Source organism: Hakea prostrata, chromosome 5 (genome assembly GCF_041222555.1).
Source record: "Hakea prostrata isolate BN-2017 chromosome 5, UWA_Hpros_2, whole genome shotgun sequence".
NCBI lineage: Eukaryota > Viridiplantae > Streptophyta > Magnoliopsida > Proteales > Proteaceae > Hakea > Hakea prostrata.
In genome coordinates, this window is record NC_142604.1 from 26,828,878 (window position 1) to 26,851,191 (window position 22,314).

Sequence of the window (22,314 nt, forward strand, 5' to 3'; positions counted from 1 at the left end):
GATTTAGCTAGAAAGCGGCTTAAGAATGCAACTCTTCCCGTCAGGCCTTGAACTTCTTTCATGGTTCATGGCGGCTGCATGTCTAAGATTGCTTTGAACATTTCTGGGTTGGCTTCTATGCCTCGCTGCAACACCATAAATCCAAGGACCTTCCCAGACGACACTCCAAAGGCGCACTTATCAGGATTTAAGCGCATCTTGTGCTTTCGAAGGACGTCTAATGTAACATCCCGCCCTAAATCCACCAAGGGGGTACCCTATCTGGATTACCCAGGCAGTGAATCACGGTCCTGCCAATCAAGTTTAGGAACGATCATAGTCACTTAGCACAATAATATAATCAAAAGCAAGAACAATTATTTGTATTCAAATAATCTAATAATAAAAGTCAAGAGAGGATCTCAGAAGGATCACAAAGGACATCAGAGTGCGGAAAAGATACCAATAAAATAAATGATCAACATACGGAGATGAGATGGAAATTCCCTCTACAACATTGGCGGAAGGTAGATCGAATAAAATTAAGGTTTACAACCGGTTCCCAAAATGACAAGGGAACAAACTAAACTACGGTCTCGACAATTCAAATAAAAAGGTTAAAAAGGGAATGAGACAATATCCCATCCCTAACACATAAGTATAAAACTGAACTGCTCCAGATAAGTCCCAATCTCGAACTACTAGTCTTTATCGACTTGTACACTGTGACCAGTGGGGTATGGGTTATCAACTTGGTCTTCAGAGTGTTGACTCTCATAGTCAATAGTAGTAGTACCTGCAATAGATTCTAAAAAAAGATGTTGCAAAAAGGAGTGAGTTCAAAAGAACTCAGCAAGGCAGTTATTCCATAAAACATAAGCCATATGATACAAACCATAACATAATGCAATACGATATAACACATGATGCAAGTATGATTCTAACTCTATGAATGCTAGTCTCTAATGTAAAATCCACCTTTTACCTAACCTTGACCCGACCCGGTCATTGTTATGTTTGTAGGTCCAAAGACCCAGTGGTGGTGGGACAGGGCCCCGGTTGATGACGAATGTCGGGATTCCGTTGGACATTGATGATGCTGCTCCTTCCTTGGCACTTCCGTGTTGTTAGAATCTCGCCGATGGGCGGCGTTGATAGCAACGGACTCCTATGCATAATCCGGGTACTCCATGCTGCCTCTGAGTGACTGTGGAGCCCCATGCAATTTGACCTGGTTGCCCTCCGTCCCACCTGTTGCTGAACTATTTTGTAAATTCTGCGAGTTTGTTTTGGTCGATACTTTGGTCGATACCATCGACCGGTATCGACCACGTCTGAGCCCGTTTAAGATTCTTAGAATATTCTTTTCTATTTATTTATTCCTCGAGACGGAGCCCTATCCTCGCGTCTTTAACATCCGGGACGTGGAGGCCTCCCAGAACTCCTCCTTGGTGTGGTGAAGCATCTTCTTCATCAATCATTGCCAACCACTTATTCTTACTTTCTTGTTCCACTTTAAGGTATGACTCTCTCTCCTAATCACTTTCTCACTCATCTTTTCTCTATTTTACTGTTGGGACCATGGTCAGGTGCTGCAACCTTGCATACACCTTGCCATGACCTTCTAAACCCCATACATGATGTTTTCACCGATATGACTATGATTGATTCACCTCATGATCATTGACTACACATTTCCATGATTTATTGCTTACCAACTTGCTTTATTTACCAAACGAGATGAAGCTCGTGATTTACTTAATCTATACCTTGCATATGTGCTCCATGTTACTTCTAAACGATTCCCTACCTAATCCCCCATGTTTTCCCCTAATTTGCATTGAGTTATAGCCAATGCTATGATCTACAACTCTTAACCTTAATATGTCAATTTGGGGATTTCCAAATGGACCATTGGATTATGAAGTTTCTTGATAATTAGTGTCCCCATGTTGTGCTTAGACTATCCTCCAAGTTTCATGTCAATCCGAGACCAGGAAGACCAATCTGGGCAAGAATCCGGCCGCTTGTCGTCTGGATTGATTTGGTCGATACTATTGGTCGATACTATCGACCAAATGTATCGACCAATAGGTTGCCGGCAACTTTGCCCGCTCGTTCGTTTGATCTCCGATTGTTCGATTTCTTCTCTAACCTTTCATATATGCTTGTTTAGGACTTTAAGACTATTTGGGCCCCGCTTGTGATCTTGGACCATTCTCTTCTCCGATTCAGGTAAGGATAGTTATCGATGTAATTACCTAGGATATGGAAATCTTGACTTGGTATTCCTACCCTAGTAAATATAGTTTCTATTTCATATTCTTATCATGTTAGACTTGCTACATATGTCTTTTAGTAGCTTTGTGTTTACATTATATTACTTCAATGTTGTATCATGTTTATCAATTTCAATATATGATGACTTATGTCAATGTCATGAGTCGAATGTTTATTATGACGTTGTATCTTGTGAACTGATATGATGAACTTGGGCATGTGATTGCTTAGTATAACTTGGGATTGGGGGTACCCTACGGGTGCTTCGTCCTTGGACATCGGAGGGAATAGTATGGGATGTTCTCCGAAGGTGTCCATTGGCGCTTTCCCGGGTTATTGAATGACATGCATAGGATTTGTCTAGATGTATGGCTAGGATGTCCCTATCATATCGGACCCGATTCGGAAGGGCATTGAGACCGAACAACCCGTGGTAGTAGTGTGGTTTGTGGGCGCTCAAGCCGGTATCCACTCCGTGAGAGGACATAAATTGCATTACGGTTCCGAAAGGGGCCATTTATTGGTAGGATTACAAATGGCTAGACTTGGGCTCACGGGCACTCAAGACCGGTGAAATGATCCGTGGAGGGACGTGAGAGCTTCCCTTTTACCATTTGTGGATGACCAATAGGGTTGATGAGTCCGGTGAGTAATATCCGTGACTCTGTGTGAAGGATACCGGAAAGGATCCCGAGAGGGGAGGATGGAAGTATCTGGCTGGCATGATATGATTAAGTAGATGACTTGCATTGGGCTAGGCTATGCCCCGACATGCGCCAATACTTAGACCAAACGGTGATGTGAGAGGCGGTGACCAAAACCCCCAACCATGGATTTGTCCGAGAGGGATGCGGGACCCAATTCCCCCGGTGATGGTGACTGGACTACCTAAAGGTATGGTGCTATGACTTAAAGCATGTCTACCATAGATGACCAGCATACTTAGAATAAAGTCATATTGCATTATATGCCTCATATCATCTGCATCATTTTATGATTATCTTGTGGTTTTGTGTGGTGGGATAACTTCCTTCCGAGTTCTTTTGAACTCATTCCTTTTTTGTTGCAATATTTTGTTAGGCTATTCTGCGGGTGATTACTCCGATGGCACCCTCCCCGGGCGGACCCGGATACCTCATACTACCATCCGGAGGCTGGCTCGTTGAAGACTTCGGTGACCATACCGAAGAAGATTACCGGGCGTCCGGGGTTAGCCCCGAGTCGTATGGGAGCGTCATGTTGGGTCTCCATGATCCTCAACTTAGAAGAAGATATATTTATTATGGAGGAGACTTATGAGTAGTTCCCCTTCTTTGTGACGGATACTTAGAGAAATTGTAATAACTTTAACTTACCTTTATAACTTGAACGTGTACTTAACTAAATTTTGACCTCACTTCCGTTTGGTGAAGGAGTGGATTCCGCCCACTGCCTTCTTAAGTTATCTGATTTGATATTTATTTCCGCACTCTGATTATGTCTGACACCTTATTTTTGAATTCCATGATCATTCATTGTTAGTTTATGATTATTATCTGCTCATGATTGTATTATCGTCGATGTGGATTATGTGGTCCCTGAACTATGGATCTTCGGGGCTGTGGATCACATCCCGGGTATGCCAGATAGGGTACCGGCTGGGTGGATGTGACATCTAAGGTAGACATGCTTTAAGTCATAGCACCATACTTCTTTAGATAAGTCTCAAGCACTCAATTACTGGGGGGAATTGGGTCCTGCATCCCTCTCAGACAAAATCCATGGTTGGGGTTTCGGTCACCACTCTCTCACATCAACATTTGGTCTAAGTATTGGAGCATGTCACGGTAAAGCCTAGCCCAATGCCAATCATCTACTTAGTCATATCATGTCAGATCTAGATACGTTTATTCCTCCCATCCTGGGATCCTTTCCGGTATCCTTCACACTAGAGTCATGGATATTACCCACCAAACTCATCAACCCTATTGGTCATCCACAAATAGCAGACGGGAAGCTCTCACGTCCCCTCACGGATATGACCCACCGATCCTCGAGTGCCCGTGAGCCCAAGTCTAGTTATTTGCAACCCTACCAATAAATGGCCCCTTTCCGGTATCCGTAGCATGGTTTATGTCCTCTCCCGGGTTGGTTACCGGTCTTGAGCGCCCATCAAACCATACACTACCACGGGTTGTTCGGTCTTAATGCACTTCCAATTCGGGTCTGATACGACAGGGACATCCTAGCCAAACAACTAGACAATCCTATGAATTTCATCCAATAACCCGGGAAAGTGTCGATAGGCATCTTCAGAGAACATCCCATAATATTCCCTCCGATGCCCAAGGACATAAGCGTCAATAGGACACTCCCCAATCCCAAGTTATACCTAAGCAATCACATACTCAAGTCCATCATATCGCATACACTTGATACATCATCATGATAGAAGTTAAATCATAACATCGAAATGATCCATCATATATACAAGTAGCAAGAATAATAAATCATTATGACAAGAGTATATGAAATCACAATACTACTATTCTAAAACATGTATAGTAGTCCTATGACATTCAAAAGTAATAAAGAGACTATGTGCACTAAGTTATGAACATCAAGACATAATCGCATAGCCTATGTATTTATGGCGATAACCGTCCTTACCTTAATCTGAGTTGATGATGATCCAAGAGTCACAAAGGAATGATCCAATAATAGTGTTAAGACCCTAAACAAACATAAATAAGAGATTAGAGAAGAAATCCGGAGGATCAGAGGTCAAACGAGTCAAAACTGAGCAAGGTTGTTGTCAGTAGCATGTTTGGTCGATGCTCTTTGGTCGATGGCATCGACCAAAATTGTCTTCAGGGCTGCATAATGGGTTTTGGGGATTTTGGTCCGAAATTGGTCTTCCGGGGTTCGGATTGATCCGGAACTTGGAGGGATGATTAATAACAATGTAAGAACACTACCTAGCAAGTATTATCACAATCCAATGGTCCAAATGAAAACCCCCAAATTGAGGTCCTATGTTCTAAAGACAAGAATCCTAGCATTTATGAGAAATCGATGAAATTGAAAGGGAAGCTAGAGAATAAGTTGGGGAATGGGTTAGGAACAAGATTACAATCAATTACAAGCCAGAAGTTAGGCTAATCATACTCCACATTTCAGTCTAGTATAAGAAATCAAGTTGCTAAGCAAGGAATCATGGTAATGCATATGTAAGGATCAAGATGCAAGTGAGGCATAGCAAGAATGAAGGGGAAACAAGTATAAATGGGGAGAGACATTCATGGCAAGGTGTTTGCAAGGTTGCGGCACCTTGGCCATGGTCTCATCAAAGAAAAAAAGAAGAGAAGTGAGTAGAATAGAGAGCAAGAGAGAGAATCATACCTTGGAAGATGATAGTTGGAGAAGGGAGACAATGATTCTTGGAGAAGATCATCACCCAAGCCAAGGAGGAGCCTAAGAGGAGCCTTCCCACGTTCTCAGGTGTTGAAATGAGTAAAATATGGTTCTAGGTTCGAGGTTTCACTTAAATAGAGGAAGGAATATCCAAAAAGCATCTTTTTCTCGAATCTGGGCTTGTTTGGTTGATGCTCTTTGGTTGATGGGATCGACCAAAACAGGTTTCAGCAGAAAAGTCAGCAATAGTTCAGCAACTTCGGACAGGGATTCGGAGGGGCATACGGGGTCAAATTGAGTGAGGTTTTCTTCTACAAGTCAATAAAGAAGTCTAGTTTTAAGAAATACTTTCAGATCAAGCATGAGAGTTCAGTAGGTCCACCAACTAAGCTCACATTCTTTGATGCGCAAGCAGGATTTGCAAGACATAGTTCAGCAACTTCGGACAGGGATTTGGAGGGCTATATGGGGTCAAATTGAGTGAGGTTTTCTCCTACAAGTCCATCAAGAAGTATAGTTTTGGGAAATACTGAGCACAGGAGTTCATTAGGTATTTCAACTAATTCACCCCTCTTTGGTGCGCAGATTCAAAACTAACACTGACAATGCTCTCAAGTGAGGGGTATCATCGTCAATGTCCATGGGCTCGGTCTCCGACTCATAGTTATCAATAAAAAGGGTCCACAAGTCTCTTCTACCACCGCTTTGGGTCTTCGGACCTAAAAATAACAGTGGATTCTGGTTAGGGTCAAGGTTAGCATATGGTCGGATATTACAGATCTACCCTATGGGAAAGGTTTGGCTTGACTTCCTAAGTCTTTCAAAGATAATATTACTGAAATCAAGGTCCAACTTTAAGGTCTAACATCAAACAAGTCTTTCTTCACCCAAAACAAATAGGGCGTCCTGGCTAGGTTTGGGCTGGATGTCACATTCTCCCCCCTTAAAATAATTTCGTCCTCGAAATTGGGAGAGTACTAGGCTTTCGAAAAAGATGGAGATACATCGCTTTTACCTTGACTTTCTTCTCCCAAAATCTACAGAAAATAAATAACAATAAGTCTTTTGTAAGGAAACAAGGAATAAATCTAACATGCCTTGAAATGAAATCGAAAGTATGATCATGGCTTCATGAAGACTTCACAAGGATCATGGCAAAGATCAATATGAAGATCATAAAACCTTAAAAATGACAGGAGATTGTAGAAGAGATGGTTGCAAGGATGCAACATCTTCTTCTAAATCTCAATGAATAAAACATAGTAAGAGTAGATCAATACAACACAAGAGAGATTACTAACCTTTGATTGAGGAACAGGAGATGAAAAGCTTGAAGTCTTGAAACAATTAGAAGGAATAACAATCATGAAGATCACACTTGATTTCTCTTCGAAATCATCATGTGGAGAATTCACATGGTTATAGAGTGTATGGAGATCCACTCCAGAACAGCAGGGATAGAAGGATCAGTCATGGGAATGACTTAAGATCACCCTCCTATCAAAGGAAATAGATGGCACAAGAAGAAATAGTTGAGAGGAAAGATCTACTTCGGGGTAAACTTCTACCAATTGAAACTAGGCAACTCATACGACAGAGAATAAATCGAACAATGTATATGGTAGGTATGCATTTGGCACATCAGCAAGGTTAGGATTAGGTGGGATTTCACATTCCCCCCCCCCCTTAAAATAATTTTGTCCTCGAAATTGAAAGCATACCTGGACTTCCAATAAGATGAGGAAACTCCTTTAGGGGTGTGATTGTTCCACCGAAACTTTACCAAGGGAATGGAAAGTACAACGAAAAATAGGTCTAATAGTTAAAGAACATTAGACTCTTGGCTGACTTCTTAAACAGGTGATAGGAACTCAAAACAATAAGCAGGCGTTAAGAATGTAAGAGATGCATAGGTGACCAATCGAACAAAGATAGGAACAAAGGCTATGAATAACGATCTTGAAGAAAAGTTTTCTAGGCTTCTCAAAAGGTTCAAGGGTTTCAAAGGTCTTCCATAAACATCACACTTCCAACAAGTCAACCACACTTAAATCAGCTGCACAGGTCATTAAATCCAAACAATGCATCAAAATCAATTTTTTCCCAAAACAGCAAAATCTGCCTTGCTTGAAGAACAGCCTTAAAGGGACCACTTCCTCCATTTCAAACCCACTTCAAACACTTCTAACTTTGAGTTCGATTCCGGGGAAAAGGTTCTCTAGGATTCCTAAGGTTCCAAGATTCTCAAGAGGCTTCAACAACTTCACACAAACTATCAAGATCAACAACACAAGAAAACCTTCATTCTTCCCTATCTTTCTTTTCAATTTCATTACCAACAACATGATTTTCTTCAAAACGGAGAAATGCTTGCTAATATTGGTTAGAAACATGCCTAGGGGTGTTTAGAAACATGCTCCAACCAATTCCCACACAAGCCAAGCTTCAACCAAAATGATTTCCCACACTTTGCACCAATTTCACTATTCACTTTACAAAAATCCCAACTTTACAAACACTTGTCCCATTTTCAAACCAAAAGGAATTTTGACACCAAACCAATTCCTACATGACTGTTTCAACATGAGGAAGGTGCTCACACACTTCGTTTGGTCAAAATCCGACTTTCCAAAAATCACAAAACCTTGCCCAAAAGAGGATTCCTTCTTCTAAAGTTGCTGAATTTTCACATCTACACTGCAAAATTGATAGATTTTCTTCAAACAAACCATCCCAGCATGTTTATCCAAGTCTTATGTACATGCTAGCATGTTCGAACCGCAATTTCGACAAAATTGACATTTTTCAAAAAATTACGAAAATGCCACTCTTCCATTCAAACAAGCACAAGAACTAATCCAAATGCAAACTTCTCTTGACTCGACAGGTTCACTATGCCTAGAGGAGGTAGGAGGGCTGATAGAGGTCGGGGACACGTTCTACGACTAGTAATTCTACAAGAGGGATCTTCCACAACTTTCATCCTTGCTAAAATTTTCCAAAATCCAAGGGTTTCGATGGATCTTCTCCGAATGACCTTCTTAGCATGTTAAACCAACTCTTGTACACGTGCTAACAAATCCAAATAGCAGCTTCCATCGAAAACAAAAATTTTCCAAAAATTTACCAAAATACCCTTCTTCACAAACTATTGCATTACTTAACTTCCTTTACTCATGCAATGCAATCTCAACTTGGCTCTTCGGATTCCCATCAAACCACCACGAAGAAAACACTTAAGGGTTAGGAGAGGTAGAGACAAGGATTAGAGTATTATTCCTTTGCCACAAGTAGAGGTAATGCAAGGATAAGGAGGCAACAATCCAAATTCCGGATGAGCTTTACAATCAGGATGAAGATGATGATGAGGACGAGGATAATGAAGATGAGACTCAGGATCAGGAGGATTAGTCAGGTGAGGAGGAAACTATTCCAGCTCGATAATTTGAGGATGGAGGTCCATTGTATACAATTTTTTGAGGCACTAGGTGTGGTTTCTCAGTTGTCAGCAATAACTTCCACATAAGAGATGATAAAGACACACATGCATTATAGAAGATTAGATTGACATGACTAGAAGAGTAATCTCAGGCTATGAGAGGTCAGTTCTCAGGAACAATTTCCTAAACAGATAGCACTAGGATTGTCATCGAGTCTATGGTTGGAGGCAGAGCGATTAGCTTCACTACTAGGGTACTAGCTCGCATTCTGGATGTTTCGTATGTACGGGATTTCCGCTGGTGGATTCTGGCCAGCACAGACATCACAGAGGCTTCGTGACGCAATTAGTTTAGAGGATGGGGATGATATTGCCAAGGCTGATGGCACAGAGGACGATGGTGATGAGTAGGATGAGGATGATGATGGTGATGCTGTTGGTGATGAGCACTGAGATGGTGATGATCATGATGATCATGACCAGCTCGGGATGAAGATGATATTGATAATCAAGGAGATGAAGATCATAGAGATGAGGATTGAGATCAGGATGAGATTTCGAGACACTAGGAGATTCTTACACCACGCTTCCGTGAGATTAGAGGTCCAACACATATGACTTTTGAGGCTCCAGGTGTGGCTTCTCTTAGTCATTGATTTCTTCCACACTTAAGAGGATAAAAGCTCAACAGGAGAGGATACAATCCTATATGTATACCTTGGGAGAGAGATTTGCACGACTGAAGAAGGAGTTCGCATCTAGGAGGGACCAGACAGATCACCGGATTTGATCACCTAGATAGATAGTGCTAGGATTTTCCTTTTATGCTTTCAATGATGTATTTCCTTTTAGACTTGTAAAAATCTCCTATGTGATTAATGAAATTCAATTTGTTTCACTTATGTTATTGTACATTATGCATTTCTTTTATTAAATTAGAAATTGTTAATGTTTAGTTATGACTTATAACTCATGACGACCACTAGCAACCATTACTCCTAATGACGACTCCCGACTCAGACTCATACGACAACACATGATGATGACACAACTCTGACTCATGACAACACACAACTCACAACAAAGACTCACTGACAAGGACGACTCACGACGAAAACTTTCAACTCAAGACCTAACTCACGACTCACAACACAAACACAATACTTAAAACTGACAAACTTAACTCTAACCATGACTACAACCCAAGTACAAATCATAACCTTTTAATTATTGTGTATTATTCAAACAAGATGTATTATGCTTCATTTATTCGAGTTTCTAATCCAAGTTCTCTATTATTCACTTCTAAGAAAATTTGAGTCAATTCTGGATCTATGACTCAAGGATGCTTTCATTACTGTGTTTTGTGATTATGATTGTCCGAAAACTTGGGCTCTAAAACCATCTGTAACATCCCACCCTAAATCCACCAAGGGGGTACCCTATCTGGATTACCCGGGGAGTGAATCACGGACCCGCCGATCAAGTTTATGAACAATCATAGTCACTTAGCACTATAATATAATCAAAAGCAAGAACAATTCTTTGTATTCAAATAATTTAATAATAAAAGTCAAGAGAGGATCTCAGAAGGACCAAAAAGGACATCAGAGTGCGGAAAAGATACCAATAAAATAAATGATCAACATACGGAGATGAGGTGGAAATTCCCTCTACAACATTGGCGGAAGGTAGATCGAATAAACTTAAGGGTAACAACCGGTTCCCAAAATGACAAGGGAACAAACTAAACTATGGTCTCGACAATTCAAATAAAAAGGTTAAAAAGAGAATGACACGATATCCCATCCCTAACACATAAGTATAAAACTGAACTACTCCAGATAAGTCCCAATCTCGAACTACTAGTTTTTATCGACTTGTACATCGTGACCAGTGCGGTACGGGTCATCAACTTGGTCTTCAGAGTGTTGACTCTCATAGTCAATAGTAGTAGTACCTGCAATACATTCTAACAAAAGATGTTGTAAAAAGGAGTAAGTTCAAAAGAACTCAGCAAGGCAGTTATTTCATAAAACATAAGCCATATGATACAAACTGTTAATGACTAAAATAATCACTCTCCCTGACCGGTCCGACCAACGGGTTCAATACAAGTGTCTCGACCATAGTGTTAATGGACGGTCCGACCATCGTGTCAAGAGTACTCGATCAGGATAAACTTCTATCATCTGCCAACTTCCTAGAAAGGATAAGTCAGGTAAAAGACTCTTTCTAGAGTTACTTTCCTAACACAACTCTTCTTAGAGTTATATTCGGAGTCTAACTCTGATATCTAAAGCTATATAAACACCTCAGGCAGGCTTTATGTAGTAAGTATTCATACTCTATTTGATCAATTACTTGAATTCTCTATTGAGTAGTTGAAATCATATCATTGGTACTGACTTGCTCGTCGAGAGACGTACCTCGACCACACAAGGTCGAGCTCGTATTTTGCAGGTTCATAACAGAGAAGGACGAGCGGGATTTCGTATCAACAATTGGCGCCGTCTGTGGGAATCTTGACCAAAAAGCCATCGTGCAGATCATATCACGAATGCTAAATCAAGCCTCTTGAAAAATAATGAGGTGATCAAATTCCCTTGTAAGGTATATTGTCATCAAATTACTTTTGAGTAATCTAACCATAAGTGTGTGTTTCCGTTGCTCCCAACCATAAGATTGCAAAATCAATTAGATGGGAACTCCCTCAGTTTTCTGAAAAACGGAATCAATTAGATGGGAACTCCCTCAGTTTTCTGAAAAACGGATGCGATCAGATTTTTTCCTTTTTTGAAGTATGATTCACACTTTACCTTTTTTAAAATTGGTAAACTAACTCGTATATTCAGAACCATTGGGTGCTTTGGTGTTCGTAAAATCACATTGTAGAGAAGAGAACCACATGCTTTGATTTGTGAAAATACAAAATACCCTTTAGATGTAAGGAAAGAGAAGCCTCACCGGAAGTAAATACTTCAGCGATTGCTGCTCTCCAGGATGCGGTAGCGTTTTTCCTGATTTAATCCTAACGGAGTATGGTCTTCTTGATTTCACATCGCTGTTGCTTCGGAATCATCTGAGCAGAGATTTTGTTGTTATTGGCAAGATAGATATGCACTTATAACGCTAGAGCGTGGTGTCAATCTACTACTGCTCTATTGAAATCGGTGACTACTTGAAGAACTGAAGACTTAGAGATGGATTACCGTCGATCTCATGCATATCATTTTGCTGGTCAAGGATTTCGTGACTTTTGTACGATACGAATAATCAATTAAACAAAAATTCCTGTCTTCAGAAGAGTATGATTGATCAACAATCAAGCATCAACTAGGGAGGATAAGCAACAAGAGCACAGTAGCAAGGATGGAGATGATGGCCCAGCGATTATTGAAGTAATTATGCTTCAAACTAGCCTTCCACGCATTCCACCTGTGATCATGCTCCACCACCTCTGTGACGCTCCCAAGCCCATGCTCGATGATATCGTGATGGTGAAGCATTGTTCGAACGTCATGAGATTCAGGAACAGCAAATTGATCCCATTGTGAATCAAAAGCCTAGTGACGCAGAGGATCGGCTACTGCCTTTGTTTGTCCGATATTCTTGCCGAGATCAATGTCGGCTACTAGTCCTCTCCGATAGAGCTCTCGATTCTGCAGACCTAGAAAGCGATTTAGAAAAAGCAGAGGAAGCTGGTTCTCCAGCATGATCATGATGTGCCTGATCTAGTTTTTCATTAATGGAGAACTCAACAAGTTCCGAAATAAACTCATAAAATCAAAAGGCGACAGTGCTGTAAGTTCCTCTTCTTGCTATAGGTTCTTCCACAATTCTGGTTTGCAGCCTTTTTATTCCTCAATACATTTACAAAAATGGCCACTGTGCTTTTGGCATGACTCTAAAAAGACCATAAGTAGGCTAAGAATCCAATTTTGTTGACAAACGTCATGGTACATGCATGCTTTCATTATCTTTTTTCAATGCTATATGCATAGTTACATTGATGATATTGTTCATCATTTAAATAATGAAATTGCTATCATTTATGCTCCATCAATTGTGTCCCAAAAATCAAATCACATGGCTCCGGTGATTATTTATTGGGTTTTATGGAGATTAAGGGAAGAGACACTTTGTTGAGAAATTACAGATGTATTTTTTTCAGAACGTGGTTCCCACAATGAACAAGCGGTGGTCATGCATGACTTCCAAAGCATGGAGATTTGTCAGTAGTGAATTCTTCACTAAGAAAGAGACAAAATTGCCTATCAATACTTGAAGTAGTTTACTTCAACGTTGTGTTTATGGATTCCTACATGAAAGAAATGGCTGACAAAGGTGAAGGTTCGGCTATCGGAATCAGAACAACCTACTCGTGTCGATCGCATTAATATCATCGCTAATGATCAAGGCGACAGAACTACGCTATCTTAATCAGGAGATGCGGCCAATAACCAGGTGCTGATATCTTATATAGCCTTGAAGACCTGCAGCTAGGGTTAAAAATGATTTGAAGGAGTTTTTACTTGGTTGAAGGTTCCAGCCTAGGGGGGGGCGGGTTTCTTTAAAAGCTACTTTCTGGGTGCTCAGCCCCAGCCAACGAGAAGCAAGGCTGCCCCCCCCTCCGCTCTTATTCGCAACAGATCAGCAGCAGTTCTCTCTAAAAGTCCCTCTGTTCAACAGCATATCTTTTTGCACAATTAAGGATGTTGAAGAACAACATCTGAAGATTATCTAATGCCAAGATCGGCTCCTCTTATATATTACCTACAAAATCTGCAGCGATGTTGAATAACAAAAATGGCTGTCCAGTCCTATCAAACTTCACCAAATTGGTATGGGGCTCTTATTAATCTTATTGTAGCACACCTGATTCATCGCTCTTCAAAGCTTAGCAGAGAGCAAATCCATTCAAACGCTTTAGCTATGGGGCTTTGCTTCAAGAAGAAATTATTCAAAATTTGAAGAGGCTTCATTCACTTTTGTTGCGTATCAATATCGCTCGCAAAGATTATTCTATTGCTCAAATCATCAACTTATGTCTTTTTGGGCTTCCTCGACTCACAAACTCACACTTAGACACGGTGATGATATATTAAAGTGACAACAACAGCTGTGGGGCCTCCCCACTACCCAATAAAATATGGCAGCTATTTTTCTCTATGGATTTCCCTGAAGATCTATTTATCTATATGATCATTACTATTCTTCTAATGGTGCATGATCGGGATTATTCACTATATATAATATTTTCAAAGTGGAGTTCTCGTTCTAACAGCAAAGGTCCTTCAAGAGATGTTATCACCTTCTTCAGAGAAGATGATTCTATATCAGAGATTTCTTATCATTATTTCTTTTTCTGATCTTCAATTTGCAGAAATTCTTTTTACATTTGATGCATGATCAAATATTTAGCTTCAACAACAAAAGCCTTATATATAGTATTTCAAAGCTTTTGAGTTCGTGGAGAGCAAACTATCATCAAAGTTACAAGTATGGGAGCTCGAGATAGTCGACCATACCTAATTGGAAGAAAGGAATTCTACATACAAGCAAGAGTTCTTAGCTGGATGAAGCATAACAGCTCAAAAAATACTTGACCTATCATGCTCAGGGGAGTAAAGAGAGATAAACATCTCACATCTCGACTTTCTTGTACACAAAGCATAAAAGGTTTGAAAAGTGACAAGTAGCCATGCTCGGCGAAAGAGGTCTAGATATACAAGTCTAAAAGACTACTATACTAGAAACCTACGAGTCGACCACAATCAACCTACTCGACTAACATTGGAAGGACGCGGCTCGACCAAATCAATAACTCTACTCGACCAGATCAATAACTCTACTCGACAAACATCAGGGGAAAAAGCCCTAAGTTCCTTAGGCACGAAAAAGCCCTAAGTTCCTTAAGCAGAAAAAAGCCCTAAGTTCCTTAGGCACGAAAAAATGCTAAGTTCCTTAGGCACGAAAAAGCCCTAAGTTCCTTAGGCAGAAAAAAGCCCTAAGTTCCTTAGGCACGAAAAAGCCCTAAGTTTCTTAGGCACGAAAAAGCCCTAAGTTCCTTAGGCACGAAAAAGCCCTAAGTTCCTTAGGCAGAAAAAAGCCCTAAGTTCCTTAGGCACAAAAAAAGACCTAAGTTCCTTAGGCACAAAAAAGCCCTAAGTCCCTTAGGCATCAAAAAGAGTAAGACTTATGAAATTAGGCTTCACAAACGAGTAAGCCCTATGAAATTAGGCTTCACAAAAGGGCAGTATCCTAAAGGAGCTCCCATTGCTCATTCTTAGAAAAAGCAGGGCAGTATCCTAAAGGAACTCCCTTTGCTCAAGAAAGAAAAAGCAGGGCAATATCCTAAAGGAGCTCCCATTGCTCATTCTTAGAAAAAGCATGGCAGTATCCTAAAGGAACTCCCCTTGCTCAAGAAAGAAAAAGCAGGGTAGTATCCTGAAGGAACTCCCCTTTCTCAAGAAAGAAAAGCAGGGCAGTATCCTAAAGGAGCTCCCATTGCTCATTCTTAGAAAAAGCATAGCAGTATCCTAAAGGAACTCTCCTTGCTCAAGAAAGAAAAAGCAGGGCAATATCCTAAAGGAGCTCCCATTGCTCATTCTTAGAAAAAGCATAGCAGTATCCTAAAGGAACTCTCCTTGCTCAAGAAAGAAAAAGCAAGGTAGTATCCTAAAGGAGCTTCCATTGCTCATTCTTAGAAAAAGCATGGCAGTATCCTAAAGGAACTCCCCTTGCTCAAGAAAGAAAAAGCAGGGCAGTATCCTAAAGGAGCTCCCATTGCTCATTCTTAGAAAAAGCATAGCAGTATCCTAAAGGAACTCTCCTTGCTCAAGAAAGAAAAAGCAGGGCAGTATCCTAAAGGAGCTCCCATTGCTCATTCTTAGAAAAAGTATAGCAGTATCCTAAAGGAACTCTCCTTGCTCAAGAAAGAAAAAGCAGGGCAGTATCCTAAAGGAGCTCCCATTGCTCATTCTTAGAAAAAGCATGGCAATATCCTAAAGGAACTCCCCTTGCTCAAGAAAGAAAAAGCAGGGTAGTATCCTAAAGGAACTCCCATTGCTCAAGAAAGAAAAAGCATAGCAGTATCCTAAAGGAACTCCCCTTGTTCAAGAAAGAAAAAGCAGGGCAGTATCCTAAAGGAGCTCCCATTGCTCATTCTTAGAAAAAGCATAGCAGTATCCTAAAGGAACTCTCCTTGCTCAAGAAAGAAAAAGCAGGGTAGTATCCTAAAGGAGCTCCCATTGCTCATTCTTAGAAAAAGCATGGCAGTATCCTAAAGGAACTCCCCTTGCTCAAGAAAGAAAAAGCAGGGTAGTATCCTAAAGGAACTCCCATTGCTCAAGAAAGAAAAAGCAGGGTAGTATCCTAAAGGAAATCCCATTGCTTGAGAAAGAAAAAATAGGGTAGTATCCTAAAGGAACTCCCGTTGCTCGAGAAAGAAAAAACAGGTAGTATCCTAAAGGAACTCCCATTGCTCGAGAAAGAAAAAGCAGGGCAGTATCCTAAGGGAACTTCCTTTGCTCGAGAAAGAAAGAGGAGGGTAGTATCCTAAGGGAACTCCCCCTACTCGAGAAAGAAAGAGCAGGGCAATATCCTGAGGAAACTCCCCGTGCTAAAGACCTAAAGATACTTAGGCAGACAAGCCCTAAAATTCCTTAGGCACGAAAACTTCAACGATTTTTCATACTCAAGTTATCATGCCCGGGAGGGGGGGTAGTTGGTTATAGCCGAGCAGTTGTTGACAAACAAATACTTGGCCTTATGACCTAACAAACTCTTACCGAACAGCATGGCTTGAATGATAAACAGGCACAACATATGACCGAACAAAGATCTATTTACTTCAAATTCACATCATGTTCGGGGAAGAACCGAACACATAGATCTATTTACTTCAACTAAACGTCGTGTTCGGGGAATAACCGAACACAAGGTTTAAGACTTAAGGGCTTCCAGAAAAGGTGTAAGACCTAAGGGTTTCCAAAAAAGGTGTAAGACCTAAGATACTTAGGCTTCTGGAATAAAAAAGGTATAAGACCTAAATTTAGGCTTCTGGCAACGTAGTGTGCAAATACGTCACGAGCACCGAAGTGTGCAATTAAATCACAAACATTGTAGTGTGTAAATATGACAAGTTACCACTCTCGGAAGAAGTAGTCGAACATATATCTACATATACCAAGCAGGTAACCATGGCAATTGGCAAAAATCTTCAATCAAAGAGAAGGACGATCAATGATAATTCAATAGCCAAAGAGAAAATCAACAAGACAAAGCAAAGGAGTCTCCGATAAAGTTGCAAAAAGTGTGAAAACCATGATCAAGGTTAATCAAGGAATTTTACAACAAATAAAGCGAAGTAGAAACCTCAAGATAAGAGGCAAGAAAGAGCTTCCGTAGCGGCAATAGCAACTTCTGTTTTCTCAAGAAACGCAAAAATGAAAAAGCCGAGAAGAAGAAATAAAGGAGGTACCTATTCTGACCGATCAAGGACACCTTGCACGGGAGTAATGTAATCCCTTGGGTCGAACACACTGTCCTCGACTCCAATGGACTGGGGGGCTTCTGTTAATGACTAAAATAGTCATTCTACCCTGACCGGTCCGACCAATGGGTTCAATACAAGTGTCTCGACCATAGTGTTAATGGACGGTCCGACCATCGTGTCAAGAGTACTCGATCAGGATAAACTTCTATCATCTGCCAACTTCCTAGAAAGGATAAGTGTCACATCCTCCCAGCCGGTACCCTATCTGGCATACCCGAGAGTGTGATCCACAGCTCGAAGATCAGGTATCGAGTAATCAACCTCCCACATAAACAATAACATAATCATGAACAATAATAATAAAAGTGCGAAAGACAAACCATAGATCCAAATAAGAAAAGGATGAATCATATATAAATCAGAGTACTAGATATAATCAGAGTGTCTAAATCAGATAAGTAAAGTGAGGCGAAATCCCACTCAACAACCAGCGGAAAAGTAGTTCTAAAAGAGAATAAGCAAGATAGAATCTAATCCCAATAGCAGGTACAGTAGGTAACTAAATTGTTCTCAATCTTATAGACAATATCCCTATAAGTATAAATCTCATAAACGGCACAAGGGCGCTTCCACTCTATGGTCGGACTAAGCATCGTACGGAGCATAACCACTCGCGGGATCTTCAGTGTAATTGTCGTAACCGCAATCACCTTCCTGGAGATATGCCTCTTCTCCTTGCGCTTCCGGGCCGTCATGATATTCAGAACCTGTAGAATAGTCTAACAAACATTGTACAATAAAGGAATGAGTTTCAAAGAAACTCGGTAAAGCGATTAAATCCATAATAACAAAAGGGGGGATGGGGCGGAACAAACATAAATGCAATATGGTATGAAACAAACAATGAATGTATGAATCTAACTCTACATATGCTGGTCTCTATTGGAAGACATGCTTTAAGTCATAGCACCGTACTTCTTTAGGAAGGTCTCAATCACTCATCATCAGTTGGTAATGGGTCCGGCATCCCTCGGGACATTCCATGGCTGGGGGTATAGGTCACCACTCTCTCACATCACCATTGGTCTAAGTACCGGCGCATGTCCGGGTAAAGCCTAGCCAAATGCAAGTCTTCTACTTAGTTACATCAAGTCGAGATCCGGATACGTCCATTCCTCGTCCCCGACGATCCTTTCCGGTATCCTTCACACTAGAGTCCTCATAGTCCCTGACTACGGACTCATCAACCCTATTGGTCATCCACATATGGTAAACGGGAAGCTCTCACGTCCCCTCACGGGTTGGTTACCGGTCTTGAGCGCCCGTGAGCCCAAGTCTATCCATATGCAACCCTACCAATAAATGGCCCCCACAATGTGATTCCTGTCCTCTCACGGGTTGGTTACCGGTCTTGAGCGCCCATGAATCCCCATTGCTACCACGGGTCGTTCGGTCTCAATACCCCTCCGATTAGGGTCTGACATAACGGGACATCCTAGCCCAACACTACTAGACAGTCCTAGATATGTCATCCAACGGTTTAGGAAGGTGTCCGAGAGGGCATCTCCGGAAACATCCCATAATATTCCCATAGTTGTCCAAGGACAGAAGTGTCAAAAGGACACCTCTCCTTTCCAAACCATACTTAAGCATACACAAGCATCAATTCATAACATCACATATATGGTAACTTCATATATGGAAAGAAATCAATAATTACAATTAACTTGTATATAATTGGTAAGTAAATCATACATGAGTCAATTCAATATAAATAAGTAATGCTACTGATATCAAGACAGTACCACAGTAGTATAACATTATAAGAATCTATTTAAAGAAATAAATTAACAAGATTCATATATAGAAACCAAGATATGCAATTTATGTTGTTAAAGAAGTAACCATCCTTACCTTTTATAACTTGCAAAGGAATCCTAAGAAATCAAGTAAGATCTTGACAAACTTGAGAAGAAGGTCCTAAACAAGTGTATACAACATATTAGGAAAGATCCCTAACAGAAAAGATACCAAAACATCCAAAACAGACCAATTCTGGAGTTGCTGTACTCATTGGTCGATTGGATTGGTCTCTTGCTGATCGACCAATCGGTCGACCAATGCGAGACGATATAAAATCAGAGTTTTAAGATATAAAATCCGAATTTGGTGGTTCAAAAGGGTACTAATCAAGGGGTAAACTACATTAGTAGTATCCTAACATATAGGGGATCTCAAAACACTAATCAAATCAAGTCATCAAGATACAAATTAGGAAACAAAAAGTTACCATAATTAGATCAATCATGGTTCTTAAAGAATTCAAGATAGAAACCAAAGACAAGAACAATAGGAGAATGAATCATTGATTCAGATAAAGGTATCATGAAAGGCATACTTAGATCTTCAAGAAAATAGACCTAAGAGCATAAATCTAAACAAGGAAACAAAACCTACCATATATGTAACTATCATGATTCATGAAGAAAACATGGTATGGTAGAAGAGAAACAACTAGAGATTGATAGATCATGGATCATGAAAAGAAAACACAGCAATTGACTACTAACATGATCAATATAGTAGATGTAAGGAGATCAGAATTCAAATCAAAAGATAAACAAAGACAAGATCATGATTTGATCATGATTCCTTCAAAAGCTTGCAATGATCATGGTTAAGATCATTGCATTAGCCATTAATCCTTAGGAAGATCATGAGAGACAAGTCCAGAGATGTTTGCAACAGAGAATGCAGCATCTCCTCTCTGTCTCAACTCAAAAAGGAAAGAAAAACAGAGATGGAGGAGAAGAAGAGAGTGTAGACATACCTTTGATGCAAAAGGAAGAGTTTTGACGAAGATCCGTCAAGAAAAACACCAAGGATGCAAGGGAGATGACTTGCGAGAGGTCTTTGGTTCGTTCCAAAGAGTTTGGAGGCAGAAAATACGAAGTAGACTCGAGATTGGACTTAAATAGAGCAAGCAAGACCTAATTGCCAAAGACAGCACCCATTGGTCGAGTGGATTGGTCGACTGGTCCGTCGACCAATCGGTTCAACAACTCCTAAACGGGGAATTGAAGACCCAGATCAAATCCAATCCTAAAGGGGTTTTGCACACATATCAAGTGACTTTCCTAATAGGTAGAAATGCCTTCAAACCATGATAGAGAGCACTCCAAGTCCATCAACTAATCCGATCTTCATCAAGATTCAGTTTCCATAAATAGAACCTCATCATCAACTCTCATGGATTCAAAGCCGGACACCAAGTCCTCCATGGGATGGCCCAAAGCTGACTTCTTACTTTACTTGGTCCTTTGGACCTACAAATAACAAGGTTTCCGGGGCAAGGTTAGGGCTGGGTTTTACATTCTCCCCCCCTTAAAGAAATTTCGTCCTCGAAATTGAAAGCGTACCTGTGCTTCCAAAGAGGTAAGGAAACTTCTCCTTCATATCTTCTTCCTTCTCCCAAGAAGCTTCTTCAGGGGTTTGGTTCTTCCACCGAATCTTCACCAAAGGAATGGTGCGATTCCGCAGCTGCTTGTCCTTCTTATCCAAGATTTCGGCCAGCTCTTCATCGTAGGTCAAATCAGCACTAAGTCCTTCAGGTGCTTGCTGCAAAATGTGTTCGGATTCTCTATGTATTTCCGGAGCATCGAAATATGAAACACATTGTGAACACCAGCAAGAGGCGAAGGTAATGCTAATCGATACGCAACAGGTCCAACCTTTTCCAAAATCTCGAAAGGTCCAATGAAACGAGGGCTAAGCTTTCCCTTAACATTAAATCTCATCACACCCTTCATTGGTGAAACCTTGAAAAACTTTCTCTCCAACTTGAAATTCCAAATCGGTCCTTCTCTTATCAGGCATAAGATTTCTGTCTTGGTGGCGGACTTAATCCTTTCTCTTATCATATCTACCATAGCACTCGTAGCTTCAATCATCTCGGGACCTAAGACTTTTCTTTCACCTGTCTCGATCCAGTACATAGGTGTCCTACAAGTACTGCCATACAAAGCCTTGAATGGAGCCATGCCTATTGTTGCTTGATAAGCTGTTGTTATAGGCAAACTCAACCAAAGCTAGGTGTTCATCCCAATTACCACCCATATCCACCACACAAGATCTGAGCATGTCTTCCAATGTTTGAATTGTCCGCTCAGATTTTCCATCAGACTGTGGATGATGAGCTGTACTCAAGTTCAATTGGGTTCCCAATGCCTTCTGCAAACTATTCCAAAACCTTGAAATGAACCTAGGATCACGATCAGAAACAATACTCAATGGCACACCATGCGGGCGAACCACATTATCCACGTAAAGCCTTGCTAGCTTATCCAGTATGAGTGATCTTCATAGGAATGAAGTGGGCTGATTTGGTCAACCTATCAACAATCACCCACACGGTGTCATTGCCTTTACTTGTCCGAGGCAAGCTAGTCACAAAGTCCATAGAGATATCCTCCCACTTCCAACTAGGAATAGGAAGAGGTTGAAGTAATCCAGATGGGGGTTGTCGAACGGCTTTTACACGTTGGCAAGTCTCACACTTGGCAACAAAATCATCAACATCAGCCTTCAAACCAATCCACCAAAAATGTTCCTTCAAGTCCTTGTACATCTTGGTGCTTCCGGGTGTATAGTAAAGACTGGCTGGTGTGCTTCCTTCAATATTTCCTTCTTAATTTCTTTGTTTGCAGGCACGCACAGTCTTCCT